Genomic DNA, 21,458 nt, shown 5'->3' with positions numbered 1-21,458 from the left:
CTTTTCGCTCTCGCGTATTTTTCCAGCCAAAGCTGAGAGTTCCCCGCATGAAAAATCTGGACGCCAGAAAAGAAAACATCTTTGCTCCGCGGTCTCGCTCTGTCTCGCTTTCACTCTCTCTGTCCTCCAAACACAAATGGCGACTCCTCTTACGGAATAGGTGATGTTCTTTCACGGCGCTCCTGGTTTAGGTCCAGTTTTTCGCTGAAAAATTGTACAAAATTGCATTCGCGACTATTGAAACAAGCGTAATCGTATTGGCGCGATTCGGCGAAAGTGCGGTGAAGTGAAATTGGCGAGTTTCCAGCGGTGGAAAGTGCTTTTTCGGCCTAGTGAAAAGTAAGGAATTTTCTGTCCAGGGCCGAAAGTGTGCGAGTGTGTGTAGCATTTTGGGTTCTTCTGGTTGAATCACTGGCTAGAGTGGCTACACTGCGAAGCTGGAGGAAGAGGCTTGTGTTGGGTGTTTGTGTTATTGATGTATTGTGTGCGCGCGGGGGTGGAGAAGGCGCAGTGGTGACGAATCCAACGAAGCAGCAGCAAACAAGAGCGCGAGCGTGAGAGGTGAATCGGGATAGTAACCCACTACTTGCTCGGGACTCGGGAGTGACCATCATTATCATCATCAGCGCGCGTTGGGTGTGTGTTGGTTGTACAAGGAGATCCGGTGAGTTGTGATTTTTTATGCTTTTTATGCTACACGAACCATTGCATTGATTGGCATCCCGAAAGTGGAATGCCGGAGAACAGAGAAGAAAATGAGAGCATCTTATTTATTAATGAAAGGAGTACTCAGGCTAAAACTCCGGTTGTAGTAAACGGTGTACTAGCCAGCAGCAGTTATTTTCTTTTGAGTGAATTAACATTTAAAATTTAGTGCCTATTCATATTGATTTTTCTTTTTTAATTATGCATGAAACCAAAATCCTTTAACAATTTTGAGGTAGTAGTAAAGTTTAGTTTCATCAATTAACGTGTTACATTTCAATCGTTTTAGTTTTGTATTGTGTTTTAAGTTTTCGTTTTGCAACTAGTTTACTAGTTTATGCATATTTTGATTAAATAGCTAAATTTGATAACCTACCTAATTCGTTAAGGGTCGACTAAGTGTTTTTAAATTATTATTATTTAATATTATTATTATTTATTTACTCAATCTCTTTGAATACGCCTAGCTACTTATATTGTAGATTATTTATGTTGATGCTTTCTGGAATAAAAAAAAACTTCATGAAATCCAATTTCAATTTATAAGAATTTCTGGAATCTTGCTAGACAAACTAAGCTGTCTAATTCTAAATAGTTTAGATCCAATGCGAATTTTGGGGGAAGATTATGAACATCCAGGACAAATTTAATGGATTTTTTAGTTTAGTATTTATCAAATCAATAAAATCTCAGCCACTATCAGATGTTTAAGAAAGGGCAATGAAATGGATTAATGGCATTCGGAAAAAAGTCAATTTCTCAGGGTGTTAACCCTACCGGGAAATGCTGGAAAACTGGGAAAAGGCGGCATTTTGTATTTACCAGAAATAACTGGAAATATCTAGATAGAAGTGGAATTAGTACTTATCAGCTTTTGTAAAAATGTCTTCTCTCGATGATTTCTAGGAATTCAATGCACGCCCACGCAAACCAATATATCCTTTGGGTAGATGAAGCCTTCCCCTACCCGTTGGTGATGTTGGCGAGCTTTGACTTTCTAGAAATCATTGTATTTTGTAGCTGTTACGTCCTAATTCTAGCTCTATCTATATAACGATTATTATTAAATCTTAACTAAAAAGTTAGCTAATAGCCTTAATTGTTCAACTTTAGAAGTTCTTGGTAATCTAGACTGGCCATATGAATCAACTCGAAAAATGTTACGGGTCAACTTTAATTATATTAAAGATGAAAATTAGAGAGATTAACTTCAGATGTCGTATGGATGAACGCCAGATAACTTTAATTCTCGTAAATATCAATGTCATAGGGTTGAGATCCCAAGGTCAATTCTAGTCACAACTACTGTCTACAATCTAAACCACTGGCCAGACTGGGGAGTTATAACATGTTATAAGGTTATCTTGATTACATTTTCTTGTTGATAATTATTTATAGCTCTGCAATCTGAACAAGGCATGAGTCTGAGTCAACTATAAATATAGCTTGGATAAACTTTAGGGATCTTAAGTGTTATTATTCCAGTCTTATGAATCAACTCCTCAAACAGCCTAGTAAACTAAGGCACGGTATAACCATGCCCCGGAGGCAATGGGTTCGATGTCTGGTGCGGTATAGAAAATCTTCTCGACTTACCTGGCCATATCAGTCTTATATGAAAAAAAAAAACAGTAAGCCGAGTTGCTGAAAATGTATTTCTCCGTAGACTTTTATGGGTGGAAAACCTAGTTTCGATTTTTTTTTCTTTGTTCGGGGCCTAACACCACTGCGACCAGTAATTTGATCTATTGTAGTCTATCCCGTGTACTTAGTTTGAGAAATGATGAAGTATTCGATGTTTTTACAGTTGACATTCTTGCATTTATCGCAAGGATCCGACTATAATTGAAAGGTCCTACTCTTCATACCCTTCGGAGAGTTTAAACACCCTCCAAAGGCGCGCCACTTTGTCAGTCAAAATTGGATTCCTTAGCAACAAAATTAAGGAATGACACTGATAATGACCATGCATCAGAACCCTAGTCTTACCCACTTCAAACTAGGGAACAACGAATAGAAGATTAGGAATCACATAGATGAAGACTAACTAACTTATTTTTCCTTGTTTCAAGATCATTGTCGGTGGACATTTATGGCAAAAATCCATATGGGACTAATCCCAACAAATAATGAAAGCAGAATAAAAGCTTATTCAAGCAAACATAGGTTTCTTCAGCTATGGTTTATTCAGCCTTTAATCACAGGGTGGCCAGCAAACCGGGAAAACCGGGAATACCGGGAAATATCCGGGAATTGGAAAAGTAACCGGGAAAACCGGGAAAAACCCGGGTATTCGGTGAGAGAACCGGGAAAATAAATTAACCATACCATAGGATAAATTTTTAAACCAGAATTTCAGAATAAATCATTGAAACAGAGTTATCCTTTACCAAATGAATGTCTTGCTCTATTTGCTGCATATTTTTTTTTTCAGTTTCCCGTGTTATTGTTTTTAGAATTTAATCACTCAGTAATATTGAAAATTGATTTTTGTCGTCTTAATTTCAGATGTAAAGTGCATGGTCCTTAAAAGAAAATATTGAAGATGCTGGACTTTCAAAACAAATATTTGTAAAAACCGAAACTGAATTATTCTTTTCCGGGGGTTTAATTTTTGTTGTTCAAAATTCTCATGACATGAATTCCAGAATTAACTTGGAATTCGGCTCTGAATTATCTTGAAATTGTTCTGAAATAAACCAGAAGACACTCCGCGTAATAATTGCCGTTGAATTCTTTTTGGAATTTCCTTGCAACCCCGTCTAAGAATTTAATTGGAATGCTTCTTAGAATTCCCTTAAGCCTATTCGGAGACTTTGATTCCTTTGAAAATATTTTCAAAAATTTCTTTTAACTCTATTCAAAACAGCAGAAATCTTTCGAAATTTTATTTACAAACCCCTTGGAGTATTTTAAAGAATTTCTTTCTAATTCTCAGAATTTTTTGCAATAAATTTTGTTGGAGTTCTGTGATGAATCTTTCGCACTAGGGTTGAAATTATTGCCAGCACAATCTAAGAACTCTGTTTCTTGTTGAATTCTGATCATAATTCTCTTGGAATTCTTCTTAAAATTCATCTCTAATTTTCTTCACGATACCCATACAAATCTCATCAGAAACACGTAGGAATTTTCCGCAATGTTTTGTTTTTGACAACTCCTTTTTAAATCTTCTAAAATTATCTAACAATTTAATTTAGAATTTGCATTCTTCTCCACAGAAATCCTTCCAAATTCATCTAACAATTATTAGGGTTTTCATGTCAGAATAATTCTGGAAATCTGCTCAAAACTTTTCCTTCGAAAACTGTGTGGGAATCTTTCTCAATATTTGTTTGAAATCAAAACTTTGAATTCTTTTAAAATTTACTAAAAAATCCAGGGTTTGTCCGCTAGATTCTATAGATTGTTATGTAATTTGTTATAACCCTTACAATGCTTCCAAGTCTCAGAGCGGGACAATTATGACTCCACGACTCATAAGTATGATATTTATTAAATTTTTCATATCTGTGATCTAGAATTTTTTCCAAAATCTCACATTTTAATTATTTTTACTCCAAATCTTGCATCACAAAGATTGTTAGTAATCAAAATTTTTGAAAAAAAGTTCTAGTTTCAGACACTACTCAAATTTTAAAGCCCCAGAATCTTGGGAATCTTTTTAAATCACATTTTTTGTCCTTTTAGTAAATTCCTTTCAGAGCGTTTTTGAAAATGCGTTCAATTTGGTTTTTTGTTTAATATTTACAACCGGGAATTTTTTAAGATTTAAACCGGGAAAACCGGGGAAAAACCGTGAATTTCAAAATGAAAATTCACTGGCCACCCTGTTAATCAGCTCATATTGTTTGTTGGGTTATGCTTTTATGAGCAGTAAAGCTCTCAACAAATAACTGTGGAAGTGCTGCAAAGAACATCAAGTTGAGAGCAAGTACAAGCTCGTGTAAGAGCGTCAAATCCATGAAGAAGGATCAGATGACTACTGAGGGGATCCTAGAATTAGTGACAGTACGTGTAATAAGCATGGGAAAATGTGTGACAAGGGAGAGGAGGTAAAACTCCAAATGTTGAAGACGTCTTGGGCTCACGCTGGAGGGCCATACAGATTCACTAAAGAGTTCGTACAAGACTCCTGTGAACTAATAGAGCTCTTTTAAGACAATTAGGCAAGTTCAATAGACTTGTAGAGTATGTTGTTGTTTGCTTCCTGTGGTGAAAATATAGTCCACCGCGGAATTTGCCTGAAGAATTCTTAAATAATTCGGAAGAAGTGTGATAAAAGCGTTTATTTTCTCAGGAGAGAAGCAGAGGGCTTATTCCATTCTGCTCGACGAAATCGGAAAATGTATATGTCTATATAGAGCTGGAATTTGGGCGTAACAGCTTTTGTAAACAATGATTTCTATCGTTGATTTCTTGGAATTCAAGGCACGTCCACGCAGACCAACCGAACCATCGGATAGGGGAAGTCTTTTTCTATTCGATGAGGATGTTGGTTTGCGTGGGCGAGCCTTGAATTTTTATAAATCATCAAGAGAAGTCATTGTTTACAAAAGCTGTTAGGCCCTAATTCCAGCTCTATCTAGATGTGTTTGTGCGTGTGTAACGAAAAATTGGTACTCATGTTTCTCGGCAACCACTTATTCGAATTGGACGCAACAACAGCCAAACTAAAGGTATTCCATAGCCCCATAGAACGCTATTGAATATTTTCAACTGGTTCCGGAGAAATGACCGAATCATGTTACGGTTTGTATGGGCCATGAGACTAAATCCAACCAGAAACGAATAAAGCCCATCATGTGAAATGATATGAGAATTCAAAAACCAGTTCAGTTGTAGTCATTCAGAGTGGCCAGGACTACACTGGCCACATCCAGACAAGTTCTGGGTATACCCGAAGAAGTGGCCAGTTTCAGGCTAGGGTCAAAATCCATCATGCGATACATTAAATCTCAAGAGAATGAATCGATCTCATCACATCATATGCGCACTTTCGTCGGAGTGACTATTAGTAGCAAGGGCCGGATCTCATCATGGAGATGGATTTATTCAGGTTTAATGCTTGTTTCAAATGAAAACATGAATTGTAAAACCGGGAATTTTAAGAAATACTGACCTAGAATAACGGTAAAAATGCCGGAAATTTCAAAAAGGATATCCGGCTGCGATTCTGCTTACTCACATAAGAAAGTCGACGAAGAACATGCATCAATGCAGATAGGTTCTTTTTAAATGATCATCTAATTATGATCGAGTAGGACTTCCAGGGTGGCCAGCGCACGGGGAAATAACCCGAAATTTAAAAGGTAGCCGAGAAAACCGGGAAAACCCTTGGAATTCGACGGGAGATCCGGAAAAATCAAAATCTTTAACATACGGTCAAACCTAGCGTAAAAATCAAAATCAATTAGTGAAAAAGAGGAAATCTTTATAACACAAAAATACTTACTCTTTTTGCTACATAACCAAACAAAGACAACTTTTTATTATTATTATTATTATTTTCATCAAAAATTGCCGTTCGTTGTCATAAATATTGTTTTTAAATTTTAATTTTACCTCTGTTGTGGCTCAGAAAAATAAGGAGTGTTGACAAATGCCAGAAGTTTTCACCAGCTAAAAAGTTGTAAACATATTGTGCGTGAACAGGGAAAAATATTAATTTTTTGGGTATGGAAGACATCGGATTTTGGAAAAAAAAATATGCGTAATTACCGAAACTCAACTAATTTTTTTCTAAGATTCAATCAAAATTACCATGTAATTATTAACAGAATTCACACGGAATTACTCCCAGAATTATCGTTAGGTTCTGTTCAGAATTATAATGGCATTCCTGAAAACTACCAGAAAACTCTTCTCGTAATAAATCATCAAATAACATTTCTAGGAATTCTCTTTGGAATTCCCTTGAAACTCTCCTAAGAATTTCCACGGTGTCATCCTTAAAATCCCTCTGAAGCTATCCTGAGAATTCGATTACTTTGAAATTATTCTCAAAATTTTCTTCCGGTTCCGATGATTAAAAAACATTTTCAAACTGTAGTCAAAACTCTCCTCACAAATCCTTCGACGTTCTCTTCAGAATTCCATTGGAATCCTCAAAAAACGCTTAGAATTTTCTTGGAAATTTCCTATTATTTTTCCCCAATTTTTTTTTAAATGTACTTCAGAATACGATTCTTTAGGTCTCATTGAAATTTACCTGGCTCCGCTGGTGAAAACAAACCATGTTAGGTAAAATTCTGTCGTTCTGAAGGAAACTATAATAAATATAAGCTTCTTTTTAGGGCTGTTATAACAGCCGTGGATTTCGCTGATGTGGGACTGATGTGCTGTCACAAAAATTGTGGATGTAACCTTTCCGTCCCGGACTATTTTGCTGTCATCAATATTGTTCTTAATTTGGCTCTCAAATTTTTAACGGTTCAAACCAAAAACCCTGCAAATAATCGAGAAATGATCTCAATTCCATAGGTCACACCGGATTAACACGGAAACTCCCTGTAAGACATTTTCCTTTTTTTTTCAATGTAAACATAGCATTTTTCGTTGTCAAATCATAAACGAATCGTATATATGCGAATAATTGCTATGCACACCTGATATTCTAGGTTCTCCAAATCGTCCTGGAGTTCAGTTGATTTTTTCTACCATATAAACCAAGACTCCAATAATGTTTGTAGTATCGAAATATGTCCAAACAGATTCAAAGTGTCTATGTGGTTTGTACCCGACCTATTTCTATGTAAACAAGGCGTTATAGGTTCTGAAATCATTCTGGAGATCATGTCATGTTTACATTCAATTCAGTTTCAAACGGCATGGGGTCTTCTAGTTTCACTGATTTGTATCCATTGGAAGCAATATTGTTTTGTTTGTTTACGTTTTGAGAGTTGTTGAACAGGTAGATTGAGGTTAGGGCGACGCCACTGGTTGAGAGCACGTAATAAGATAAACTGCGAGAAGCATTAAGCTTGAAATGCGAAGAAGAAGAAGACATTTACAAGTTTGTTTCAAATAGGTAATTTATATCATTTTCAAATGTGACTTCAGCTCGTCAATGATGAGACTGCCGAGAGTAATCAAATTGGATCCCAAATCAGAAATGTACATAGGGGAATTTACGTATTCTCGTCAATCTAAGCAGCGTCCGCACTTCTATTAGCATATTCTCAGTGTCACGAACATATATGACGTGTCTGTTTGTTTACATTCATCTGCTGCTTGCTTCTCTATCCATTCCAATCGACAGAATTTTTCAAAACGGTTTGAAAGCGTTTTTATAACGCTCCAAACTTCTCAGGTGAGTGTGACTATTGTCGGCAGCCTCTTTTTCTTCGGCAACCTTCCCATTAGAACTGCGTGTTAAATAGCTGTTCTATTATCGGCAACTCGAAATCAACCCCATTTTTTAGTGCGTATGCTTCATTTGAAGAAAAATCTGGCATTACAGGATTGCTCGGTCGTACAAATATAATCAGATTGAAGCTGAAAGACTAAATAATCGTTTGGAAACATTCAGGGAAGTGTGTAGATCGGAAACCATAGTGAAATTAACGTTTAAATTTTGGTTGCCGAAAACAGTCAATAGGTGCCGAAGCCAACATTTACCCTAGATCACTTAAAGGGTGATACGGTCAAAATTTGGTCAATATCAACTTGACGTATTTCTTTCAATTTTGCATTTAAAAAACCTGAACACCCCTCATTTTGAAGGTGTGTGTGTGTAGAATGTTGCTCCTATTTTGATTTTGGAATTCACTCTTCAGTTGTCAAAATGCCGTCCAAGCAAGAAGAGCAGCGTATCAAAATTTTGCTCGCGCATCGCGAAAATCCGAGCTACTCGCACGCAAAGTTGGCAAAATCGCTAAAAGTTGCCAAATCAACCGTTACAAATGTAATTAAAGTGTTTGGGGAACGTTTGTCGACAGCCAGGAAGTCTGGATCGGGGGGAAATCGAAAACCGGAAGCCGCTGAGACGACAAAGAGAGTTGCCGGTAGTTTCAAGCGAAACCCTAACCTCTCTCTCCGAGATGCCGCAAATAAGCTGGGTGTATCGTCTACAACCGTGCATCGAGCCAAAAAACGAGCCGGACTATCGACTTACAAGAAGGTAGTGACTCCAAATCGCGATGATAAACAAAATACGACGGCCAAAGCGCGATCCCGGAGGCTGTACACGACGATGCTGACGAAGTTTGACTGCGTGGTAATGGACGACGAAACCTACGTCAAAGCCGACTACAAGCAGCTTCCGGGACAGGAGTTTTATACGACAAAAGGAAGGGGAAAGGTAGCAGATGTTTTCAAGCACATGAAACTGTCAAAGTTCGCAAAGAAATATCTAGTTTGGCAAGCCATCTGTACCTGTGGCTTGAAAAGCAGCATTTTCATAGCTTCCGGAACTGTCAACCAAGAAATTTACGTGAAAGAGTGTTTGAATAAACGTCTGCTGCCTTTCCTGAAGAAACACGTACACACGGTTGTTCCGTACTGTTTTGGCCGGATTTGGCATCTTGCCATTACGGTAAAAAGGCCATGGAGTGGTAAGCCGCCAACAACGTGCAGGTGGTTCCCAAGGACAATAACCCTCCCAACACGCCAGAGCTCCGCCCAATTGAGAAATACTGGGCTATTGTCAAGCGGAACCTAAAGAAGACCAAAAAAACTGCTAAGGGCGAGCAGCAGTTCAAGGCAAACTGGCTTTCTGCGGCGAAGAAGGTGGACAAGGTGGCTGTACAAAATCTGATGGCAGGGGTAAAGCGTAAGGCCCGGCAATTCGGATTTGGAAAAGCGGAAGCCTAACTGAATATTTTTCCTGAATTTTATACTAATTGAACTTGAAAAAGAAATTTAATTTGATTTTTTAAATAAACGATTTCACCGATTTACACGCGTTTTCCCTTGACCAAATTTTGACCGTATCACCCTTTAGCTATAGATGATCTCCTTCATCGTCGTAGCAGAACAAACGAACCTAGTCCCTGAACATCCGTATCGTTGTCTTCAGCGAGGGTTCTTGTGTACCGAACTAAGCTTCATTTGTTTCGAACATTCAGTTGTCATGAACGCAAACAATGAGACATTGCTGCCTTGCCTTTCGACGTAATCTTCTGGTGTTTGTTAGCTTGTCTGTCTGACTTTCTACTTTCTACTATAGGGCAGAACAACTAATTTGAAGCAACTTTGCTGAAGGAAGCAATTTTCTAACTCTAATAGTTCACGATTTATCCATGATTTTAATATGAGAACCATTTGCGTCTATTTGAAATGTTACACTACGATACGTTCACATGTGATTCACAGTTCGAAGGATCTTCCAGCAAAGCTCTGAGAACGCCAGAGACAAGCTTAGCTCCATGATAAAATCAGCAATAAATTTTCCTGTTCGCAAGTCTCTAAAACCTAAGTTTAGACAACCCCCGAGTAGAAGTAATGTCTAGCTAATGTCTAGAACCTCCAGGCTAAAAGTAGTCCCCTGTAGAGTTCGGAACATCTCTAGGACAGTGACAACACCAAGTAGTCTCGGCAGGTGGAATATAGATTTGCCGGCCACATGATCAGGTCATCAGCTACCGCTTGTTATTTCAGACAATCCTTTCAGTGTGAACTCAACCGCCCGAAGGCACTCTGGGATGAATTGCGAGTTTCCCAACAGTAGTTGCCACTCAGAGAAGAGTGCCGGTCGACGACACGTACTGCGAGTGTTCGATTTTCTCCTGAGCGACTCGAACTGGCTGAACTGGCACGGAGCGAGTATACTGATGATGGAACTGCGGTTGACAGTAGTGTATAGTGTATTCATGGAAAGCAAACACGGTCAGAGGGGAATCGCACACTTGGCCGTCGGAAGAAGAGAAGGGAACTCTGGCCACTGCCAGCAGTAGTAGCAGCAGCAAAAAAAAAAGCACAACTTTGACAAGCGAGCAGCGACGACGACGTTTTTCCAGTTTTCACATGCAAGACAGTCAGTGTCGTGTCCTGGTACAGCTAATTTTTTTTACGATTTTCGGTGAAGAAGATGTGATTTCACAGTGTGTATCGCTCAAGTAATATTCAAATCCCAGTCGGTGGAGAACATTTAATCTGGTGGTGAAAAGATCGGACTGAAAAAAGTGGAGTTTCGCGACGTGCCCAGAAAATGTAGGTGTGTTTCGCCGACGAACGGAAGACACAGGATAAGACGAGATTATACTCTCGAAATTGCAGGAAATCCCACCAGGGAGGAGTGTGAGATGAAGAATTTGCATTGAAAAGTGGTTCGTTTTTCTTTCCGGAAGCTGCAGTGTCACGACGACGGTGCGCTCGGCGGAAAATAGACAGAGGAAAAGTTTATTACGATTGATTTTTCTCTTCCGGTTCGGGCGGGGAAGGCAGACCCCGACATGGGATGATGTGACCTGTCCCGCCGACGACCCAGGGATTTCTTAAATATGATATATTGTATCGTAAGTTGTTCCTGGAATTAGCGTGCTGGAATTTGGGGCTCAGTCCAGCAGTGCCCAAAAGTGCGACGATTCTTTACTCAGATGCATAAATTTTTAAATCACTACGACCGATGATCGTGATGCTGCAACTCGTGAGCAGCAGTAGTAGAAGATGATGCTGCAAGCATTGAAAAAAAAGGTTGAGAGTACCGTACCACACCATCATCATCGTCATCGTCAGCAGCAGCAACAACAACAACGCTAGTACGATAGGCAAGCAACATTAGTGAAGTCGAAGTGTATATGTGCCCGTTTATGCATGTGTGGTGTGTTTTGTGTCAGAAGTGAAGAAGGTGTGTTGCAGGAAGGGTGTACCCCCCTTTGGGGAGTGTATAGAAGATACTCCTCTGACAGGAAGGAAGACGGTGCAGCATATATCTGGGTTACGTTACTGGATAAGAAGAAAAAAGTGAAACATTGGAAAGGAGGCTGACATACAGGATCAAAGTGTACACAAGGTGCTGTTTCTTCACGGTGGAAAATAGATACAGAGGAAGAGCCGGGGTGTAAAAGTGAAGAAGTAGATAGTGGAGCTGCTGCTGGAGTGGCATTTTGCTCTTCGCATCGCGGACAAACTTGCCAGACGAACAGGGATGCCAGCCGAGCGAGGTACAGGCTGAGATTGAATATTTTTTGTTAATTTGGTGTACATAATAAATCCTGATGAATGTGGGCGTCTATAGTGGATAAAGAAAGAGAGAAGAATTAGTAATTTCCATTTAATTCCACTTCCTTTATAGCTTATCCTTGACAGATACGCGTGTTTTGTCTACATTGTGCAGACTTCTTCATGGTGTCTTCAAAACTTCTGTTCCTGGCGTTATTCGGATCGATTTTTGCAGGCAATATATCTTTGGCTGCACGAGGTTCAACGTTAAAGGACACAATTACCAAGACACAATATGCAGTTAATACAATGGTGGACGAAATCAATAAGCTGGGTCTTCAAGTGTCTCCGACTAACTACATATTGAATGACAATTGATAGAATAATGCTTAAGATATACAGAATTGAATTTTGCACAAAAGCATCATACATCGTATTACGGAATTCTGTTGATGAAAAAAGTTAGAGGCAAATGAATGTAAATGAATGCACAAAATAAATATAAATTATTTCCCATGCCTACTTTTGACGAGATTTTATTTACCATGGCATTGCTGAATTATGAAGGCAATGTTATGGACGCAGGCAATGTTGCAAACTCCTGTAAATATACAATTCATGGGAGTCATAGAACGTGCAATTGTTTAGGTGGCACTGTTGCCCCACCAGATCCTAGAGGAATCTTTTCCCTACCAGCTGGTGTTGTTAATTTCTGTGAATCAGCTAGCTATTGCGTCAATTGAAGTGATTGTTTTCAAAGTCAGATACGTCGATTTGAATAGTTAGGCTTGGATTCTTCGCGATCCCTCTTGAGGTTCTCAGAAATTCTCTTAACATCGTTTTTGATATTATCTGGTATCGTTCTTGGCAGTTACGGATAAGTTTGCAAACCTCACCATCACTCGCAAATTACGTGAAAATTCACGAACTTTTCCAATACGGTTCTTGGTATTCTCCGGTATCCGTTTTGGCAGTCTTCATCGGAATCTCTGTTGACATTTTCCTGAATCCCCGCTGTTAAGATTCTCCGTAAAAGCCTGTTGAAATGAGCTGGTAAACCCTTTTGGGATTCTCTGGAATCCTTATTGGGATTCTCTGGAATTCTCGTAGAGATTCTCCGGAACGTTGGGATTCATGTTGAGGTTTTCTGGACTCGCTGTTTTTGTAATATCAATTTATAACGGTTGAATTGCTGAAAAGAACATTAATTTGAAGACAGACCAAAATTTTTAACATCACCGTATCAATTCAGGTAGTAGAAGAACTCAATCTCACAGCCTCCAGGACAATTTTCCAATTCAGTTAAGGACAAACAAACGAGTAAAATGCAATCCTTTCTGTCAACACTGCCCCGTTTCACACTCTCCGGTATTCGTTCCGTGTGCTCACGGAGATATCCACACCCGATTTCGTGCTTTTCTTTGCATCTCGCAAGTCGCTCTCTTCCCCTCCCTCCCTTCCGGTTAGCCACCTTTCCGCCGCTCCGCATATTGCATATTTTTGCAGCTCCACGTTCCACTCGAATCCACTCCTAATAGAGGTACCTAATATAGCCTCGGTTAGATCGGCATTCGCGTCGCGGCGGCCGGTCTATGGCGGCGGCGGCGGTGAGACTGAGATGTCTCGAATATGTATAGAAAAATGGGAACGTCAGCGTTTTTGTTTTGATATGCGGTCTGTTCCTGCTTCTGCTACTGCTGGTACTTCCTTTGAGTGCGGGACGAAGCAGGGGAGAGACCATCTGCGCCCCTCATGTTCATTACACTCCTGCTCATTGTAGACGTCGTTGACGATGACGACGTATGCTGCTTTTCGCTTTTCTTTCTTTCGAAGCGGCGGGTGCATAGACTTCTTCCGACACGAAATTATCTCCACCGTGCTCTTTGGAGTAACGTTGCAGAAAAAAACGTTCGGAAGAGAGAGAATGCATATAGCTTCTACCTAGTGCGCTGACTACTGGATCTTTACACAATTGATGTCAACTCCAAGTAGAAATTCTTCAGCTTTCGCTGCCGTCGACGTCTATGGGGATGTAGTTTGGCAGTCATGGTCGTTGTTATCCGTTATCAGAGATCCGTTGCATTCTTCCCTACTTTAGACTACGTGTGCCACGGGAGATTCCATTGCAAGAATTTATCCACCTTATTTTTCGACGAACGAAATCCGGGTTCGTTCAATTACGTAACTGAATGGGAATTATTAGGATTAATCCTCAACGAGTAAGGCGACTTTAAATGACTAGGATATGTGTCTATCAAGACTCCATGGGACAAAGCACAATTAGATACATTTTGAGGGATTGTTGGTTTCTTGGTCGAAGAAGTTCCGGCATTTCCGGGTTGGAAATTTTCTCGACATCCATGGCCATTGTGCATTGGTTTGCATAGCAAGCTCTCCATTAAGTTCTTGGGAGTGCTTTAAAGAGCACTAAATTGTGAGCAGGCATAAGCTCGTTTAAGAGTGTCAGGAAGAAGAACAATTTGAATTTCGAGAATCTACTGGCTCATCGGATGAATCAAACACATATTTCGGACAGTAGACAGAAGAGTTAAAAGCAAGTCTAAAGATCACCAGATGCACACTAGGGTTTAATTTATTACCTCAAAATATGAGTAGGTGCTAAAATGGTAAAGTTTTATTAAAGGTTTGAAGTTTATATGGAGATTTTGGCGAATTATTATGAGGGAAATTATTGAATTTCACTAACATCGCTCTAATTTTAGTTCTAGTTGTTCAAACGTTGAAAAAAATATGTGCTTGCCATGACAATGATCAACAAACATCTTGTTGTGATAAAATTGAAATTGTTGTCTGTTACATATTAAATTAATTGTCAATTTACCCTATTTTATCTACCAAGCTTTTGGAGATTGTCCTTATTAAAGAGTAGTTGCATAGATTTTTCTCCTTTACTTTACTTAAATCTTTGGTTATTAGTTAGGTAGGTTCCGATTCTGCACGTTGTAGTTTCATTGTAGTCGAAATACTTATTGGATACCAAAATTAATTAAGCGGAATTCAATGGAAGATAACCTTGTTTGCTGTTTTACGTATTATGTCGTTTTTCATATTTCTATCCTTTTATTGTTGCCAAACAGACTGTACAACAACAAACTTGTTGACCATTGTCATAGCAACCACATATTAATTTTTTTTTCCGCATTTGGACTACTGGAACAGGGTGGCCAGTAAAACGGGAAATATCCGGGAATCTGAAAAGTAACCGGGAAAAACCCGGGAATTCGGAAAGAGAACCGGGAAAATAAATTAACCATACCATAGGAACAAATTTTTACACCAGAATTTCAGAATAAACCATTAAAACAGAGTGATCCTTTACCACATGATTGTCTTGCTCTATTTGCTGCATAATTTTCTTCAGTTTCCCGTCTTATTGTTTTTAGAATTTAATCACTCAGCAATATTGCAAATTGATATTCGTCGTTTCAATTTCAGATGTAAAGTGCTTGGTCCTTAAAAGAAAATATTGAAGATGCTGGACCTTGGAAACAAAAAAAAATGTAAAAACCGAAACTGAATTATTCTTTTGCATGGTTTAATTTTTTCGTTGTTCTAAATGCTCACGATATGAATTCCAGAATTAACTTGGAATTCTGCTCTGAATTATCTTGAAATTGTTCTGAAATAAGCCAGAAAACAACCCGCGTAATAAGTACCAGTGAATTCTTGCAAACCCTTCTAATAATTTCAAGCTGAACATTGCATTAGGTCCTAAGTAACCAGTGGCGTCGCCCTAACCTCAATCTACCTGTTCAACAACTCCCAAAACGTAAACAAACAAAACAATATTGGTTCCAATGGATACAAATCAGTGAAACTAGAAGACCCTATGCCTTTTGAAACTGAATTGAATGTAAACATGACCCTAAACAACGTTTTCAAAGTTGTTGAACAGGTAAAAACAGGGTGACCAGCGAACCGGGAAATATCCGGGAATTTGACAAGTAACCGGGAAAACCGGGAAAAACCCGGGAATTCGATGAGAGAACCGGGAAAAATTAATTAACCACACCATAGGAATAAATTTTCACACCAGAATTTCAGAATAAACCATTAAAACAGAGTGATTTTTTACCAAATGAATGTCTTTCTCTATTTGCTGCATAATTTTCTTCGGATACCCGCCTTATTGTTTTTAGAATTAAATCACTCAGCAATATTTCAAATTGATTTTTGCGATTCAATTTCAGATGTAAACAAAACATCGAAGATGCTGGACTTTGAAACAAATATTTGCAAAAACTGAAACTGAACTATTCTTTTCCCGGGTTTTAATTTTATTCAAAATTCTCATGATATGAATTTCAGAATGAACTTGGAATCCTGCTCTGAATTATTATAGAATTCTTCTAAAATTAACCAGAAAGTACTCTGCGTAATAATTACCGTTGAATTCCTTGAAACCCCCTCTAAGAAATTGTTTGAAATCCGTCTTAGAATTCCCTAAACCTATTCGGAGACTTTGATTTCATTGAAATCCTTTTTAAAATTTTCTTTTAACTCTATTCATAAGAGCATAAATTTTTCGAAATTTGGAATTACTTTAGTATTTAGAAACCCCTTGGAGTATTTTAAAGAATTTCTTTCTAATTATTAGCAATTTTTTGCAATAAATTCTGTTGCAGCTCTTTGACAAATCTTTCACACTAGGGTTTAAATAATCGCCAGAACACTCTTAGAACTCTGTGTCTTGTTGAATTCTCATCATAATTTTCTTGGGATTATTAAAAAATTACCTAATAATTTAATTTCAGGCCTGGTAGCAGGTCACTTTTTAGTCACTATTTTGAAGCCAGTCACTAAAAAGCCACTTTTTACACCAAAAAGTCACTAAAGTCACTATTTCCCTAAAAATAGTCACTAAAGTCACTTTTTCACTACTAAAATAAAGTGAAATTTAAAAATATCAACAAAATATTTAAATTGAGTACTTGGCACTGAGACAGTCTAAAGTAGTTTTAACAAAATATACATATCTGTTAAATTTTAAATTTTAACCAGGATGACCAGTGAACCGCAAAACTTAGAACACCAGGAAAACTATTGGGAAATGCCTTCAATTTTGATTAAAAATCATTTTCTCCGATACCTCTTTTCCCAGAAAATAAATTTTACACCTTGAAAACTTTCCAAAGGTATGTGATAGATTTTCAATGGATGATTAAGAACTTTAAAAAAATCCAAAGTAAATTTTAAGAGAATTTTAAAGGATTCTAGGGATGACACCAAGATCTATCAGAGGAGAATACCAAAGTACAGACTACGAAAGTCTCATGTAAAATTAAGTGTTCTGAAGACTGATTTCTCTGCTTAAATCTTAAGCCAGGTTTGCCTTTATGTATAGTTAAGCTTGGTTTAACACATACGAGCGTCGCTTTTGATTATTGTTTAAATTATTAGAGACGCAAAATTCAGCTCCGAATCAATTTTGGACATAATTCCAATATAATTGAGAGTACATTTAACGAGAGTTCTGGGAAGAATTCTATGATGATTTGATGAGGAATCTAGGTCCAACTCTAATAAGAATTGAGGAGGTTAGAAGGAAAGGGTGTAAGTGACTTTGATCTACTCTCTTCGTCGTTTTTCTCTTTTGATAGTCACAACTTACTAAACAGATTTTGCGCTATTTCTATTTGACAAAGGAAGTTCTCATCTAGCATCCAGAATGGCACACGAATAAAGAAATGTGTTTGCAGCTGAATTATTAACGAAAGAGAAAGTCGATGAATAGAATCGATCAAAGTCATTTACACCCCTTTCCCTCTAACCCCCTCAATTCGAAATTAAATCTTAAATTCCAAGAAAATTCTAAAGAGTTAGAAATAAATTCCTATAATTCCAATGGAATCGAATTTTGAAGGTTCAATCTCAAAGAAGAGTTGGTTGGAAATGCTAACATGAAGCTTTAGTGTGATAATTTATTAGCTAGAGAATGATCTTCAGAAGAGAGTAGGTGGATAGTTCCGTTAGAGTACGGCAGTATGAAAGATGAATAGAAGTTGAAAATGAGCGAAGGGCCATTAATGCGACAGATATGCTTCTAGCTTTAAAAACTGTCGCATTAATGGCCCTACGCTCATTTTCAACTTAATTTAAAAGATCTCGAACGCAGAATCAAATACAAGATCATAAAAAAATGGAAATTACTATTTGCTAGTCATCATACATAACGTAAGCAAAAGTTAAATATTCAAATCACTTCAAATGCTCTTCACAGGAGATTCCGTTGTGAGCTTCGATTAAATTAGAGGAAATTATGAAATTTGATTTTAAGTTCCATGACATAAAAAGTTTATTTCAATATCAAACCGTATTTGAATTTCTAAGTTACCATATAAATGGTTACTTATTTAGTTTTTACAAGTCACTATTTGGTCACTATTTCCGTAAGTTTAGTCACTAAAGTCACTACTATTATATCGCATCAGCACTACCAGCCTTGTAATTTAGAACTTGCAATCTTCTCCCCAGCAACCCTTCCAAATTCTGCTCAGAATTTCTCCTTCGCGGGAATCCTCCTCAATAGTTGTTTGAAATCAACACTTTGAATACTTTTAAATTTTACTAAAAATTCCAGGGTTTGTCCGCAAGATTCGATCGATTGTTCTGTAATTTGTTTTAACCCTTAAAATGCTTCTAAGTCTCAGAGCCTTGACAGTTATGACTGCACGAGTATTTAATAAATATGATATATTTTTTACAAATCTGTGATCTTGGAAAATTTTTAAACTCTCACATTGTAACTATCTCCAAATCTTGCATCACGAAAATTGTTATTAATCCCAAATTTTGAAGAAAATTTCTATTTTCAGACTACACAAATGTCAAAGCTCCAGAATCTTGGGAATCTATCTTATTAGTAAATAATCTTTCAGTATTTTTTTTTCAAGTATTGGTCTATTGGTCGTGGGTATTAAATTTCATGAACCATGTTTAGTTTCACGTTGAGCGTCAGTAGGTTTCACATATATGTTTTTCGTATTTAACTTTGTGAGTGAATACACATTTTCTTCATCCGATATCACTATCAATTTGCTCTAATTCTCATTTGTATCAAGTTCACTTTTCTGAAACATTTTTTTTTTAAATTAAATCTCTTATTCTTCACAATTCTTTCTTAAAACCTATTCAGCCAAATAGCATTCGGCCCAGTGACTTTAATCTCTGTCAGTCAATTAATGCTAGGGCTTTGAAATCATAAGATGTATCGAGCATAAAATGTGGTAGAATTCGATTTATCAAAGTATCTCGAAAGATCAATAAATTATTTTGAATACATTAAGTGGCACATGAAGTTGAATTTTTCCTATAGCTTTAGAAAACACTTTCTGTAATTTGGCTTTTATTTTTCCCATAAATAATCACTGAAAATTTACAGTTGACCACGTTTTAAAAAATGCTTACAATTTCGTTTTTTGTTGAATATCAACTACCGGGAAATTTTTTAGATTTGAACCGGGAAAACCGGGAAAAAACCGGGAATTTAAAAATGAAAAGTCACTGGCCACCCTGTAAAAAGTGAGGTTACGCGACGCCACTGTAAGTAACATTGACAGATTCTCTTCGTCGACTTTCTCTTTGCATCCCCACGGCCATGTAGATATATTCCCAGGTATTTTTAGCACACAGATCGATAAAAGAAGCTTTTATCTAGCATCAAATACGACAAACACATCAAGAAACGGTTCCGTGTTCAAGTTATTTACGAAAGAGAAAGTCGACGAAAAGAATCGATCAATGTTACTTAGGACCTAATGCAATGTTCAGCTTGATTTAATTGGAATCCTTCTTAAATTACGCCTTTTTAATAGAAACTAAACGATCGATTTAGCCTCTGGTGGTAAATAGAAGAACGTCATAAAGAGTGTTGTGAGCAGAAATGTTTGTCGTGAAACATAGGAAGCGGAACACTTTTTTACTTTTCCTGATAAATTGATTCAACTGAGATGCTCCTTGAAACTTGATTTACAGTTTAAAAGTTTAATTCTGTATCGTTTTCGCAAGGATCCTGCTAGTGTCCAGGGATATTTTTGGTGAGAAAAATGGAAAATTATAAAAGTGCCTTAGTGGTTATTATATTCTGGATTTGCATGTGAATAGTTCAAGTGCAAATCAGTTCAGATCTGTGAAAAATCGTTAGATATGGCGCTTACTGATGGAAATTGGCAAGATGTTGAATGAAAAATGCTCTAATTTGCGTTGTGAAAAATTCTCATTCTGATGTAAACAAATGGTTTGGTTGACGTTTCCTCTCGAATTCGCTTGGCGCACTCTACATTGGTAGTGCATTAAAAAGGCCTATTCTCTTGAGTTTTCGATTCCTTTGAAAATCTTTTAACTCTATTCTAAACAGCAGACCTCTTTCGAAATTTTTATTTAGAACCCTTGGGAGTATTTTAAAGAATTTCTTTCTAATTATCAGCATTTTTTTGCAATCAATTTTGTTGGAATTCTGTGATCAATCTTTCGCACTAAGGTTGAAATTATTGCCAGAGCACTCTTAGAACTCTGTTTCTTGTTGAATTCTGATCATAATTCTCTTGGAATACTTCTTAAAAATTCATCTGTCATTTTCCTCACGATCCCCATACAAATCTCCTCAGGATCACGTAGGAATTTTCCGCAAAGTTTTGTTTTTCACAACTCCTTTTTAAATCTTCTAAAATTACCTAACAATTTAATTTAGAACATGCATTCTTCACCACAGAAATCCCTCCAAATTCATCTAAAAATTTCTAAGAATTTCATGTCAGAATAATTCTGGTATTCTGCTCAGAACTTCTCATTCGAAAGCTGTGTGGGAATCCTTCTCAATATTTGTTTGAAATCAACACTTTGAATTCTTTTAAATTTTGATAAAAACTCCAGGGTTTGTCCACTAGATTATATAGATTGTTCTGTAATTTGTTATAACCCTTAAAATGCCCCCTCAAATCTGTAATCATGATTTTTTTTTCAAAATCTCACATTTCAATTATTTTTCTCCAAATCTTGCATCACGAAAGTTATTATTAATCACATATTTTGAAACAAAAAGTTCAAGTTTCAGACTCTACACAAATTTAAAAGCCCCACGATCTTGGGAATCTTTTTAAATCACATTTTTATCCCTTCAGTAAATTCCTTTCAGCACGTTCTTAAAAATGTGTTCAATTTCGTTTTTTTTGTTGAATATTAACAACCGGGAATTTTTTTTTAGATTTAAACAGGGAAAAAACCGGGAATTTCAAAATGAAAATTCACTGGTCACCCTGGTATTGGGAAACCGTGTGCTTCGTGAAAAAGTATCCCACAAACCACGGCTTCAACATGTATATTTAGCTGTGTGATATATCTCATTAGAACTTCACTTCCTCACTCGAAAGGGAAGTATCTTGTACGATGGCCTTAAAAACAAATGCTTCGTATGGACGCACGATTGACACCGGAAGAAAATCTTGCCTCATAAAATGATAGCATCGCAATCGTTTTGCATCAGTTTTCGCCGTTAGCTAATTGTGCCTTAGCTTGAGTGGACACAAATTATCGAACACGTGCAATCAATCTCAAATTTAGAGCTGCATTTCCCTAGAAGAATTATAGTGATAAAACAAATTCCAACCACGCCAGCGACATCCATTATCAGC

General features: G+C 37.3%; 1 protein-coding gene across 3 annotated transcripts in view; it reads left to right on the top strand.

The window, feature by feature from the left end:
- The first annotated feature begins 144 nt into the window (after positions 1-144).
- The window catches only part of LOC135710928 (catenin delta-2-like), a 95,763-nt gene continuing 74,449 nt past the window's right edge, over positions 145-21,458 (top strand). For 2 of the 3 annotated variants that reach the window (XM_065233639.1, XM_065233637.1), the window contains exon 1: positions 145-664. The gene's annotated coding sequence lies outside the window, so the exon portion shown is untranslated. Of the gene's footprint in view, positions 665-10,327; positions 11,811-21,458 lie in introns of those variants that run through there. The other variant, XM_065233638.1, reaches the window with a different exon arrangement.

Source organism: Ochlerotatus camptorhynchus, unplaced genomic scaffold (assembly GCF_037179485.1).
Source record: "Ochlerotatus camptorhynchus isolate MF236.1 unplaced genomic scaffold, CSIRO-AGI_Acam_v1.1 ptg000406l, whole genome shotgun sequence".
Classification (NCBI taxonomy): domain Eukaryota; kingdom Metazoa; phylum Arthropoda; class Insecta; order Diptera; family Culicidae; genus Ochlerotatus; species Ochlerotatus camptorhynchus.
Note: the sequence above shows the minus strand (reverse complement) of the source record. Positions and strands in the feature narration are given on the sequence as shown.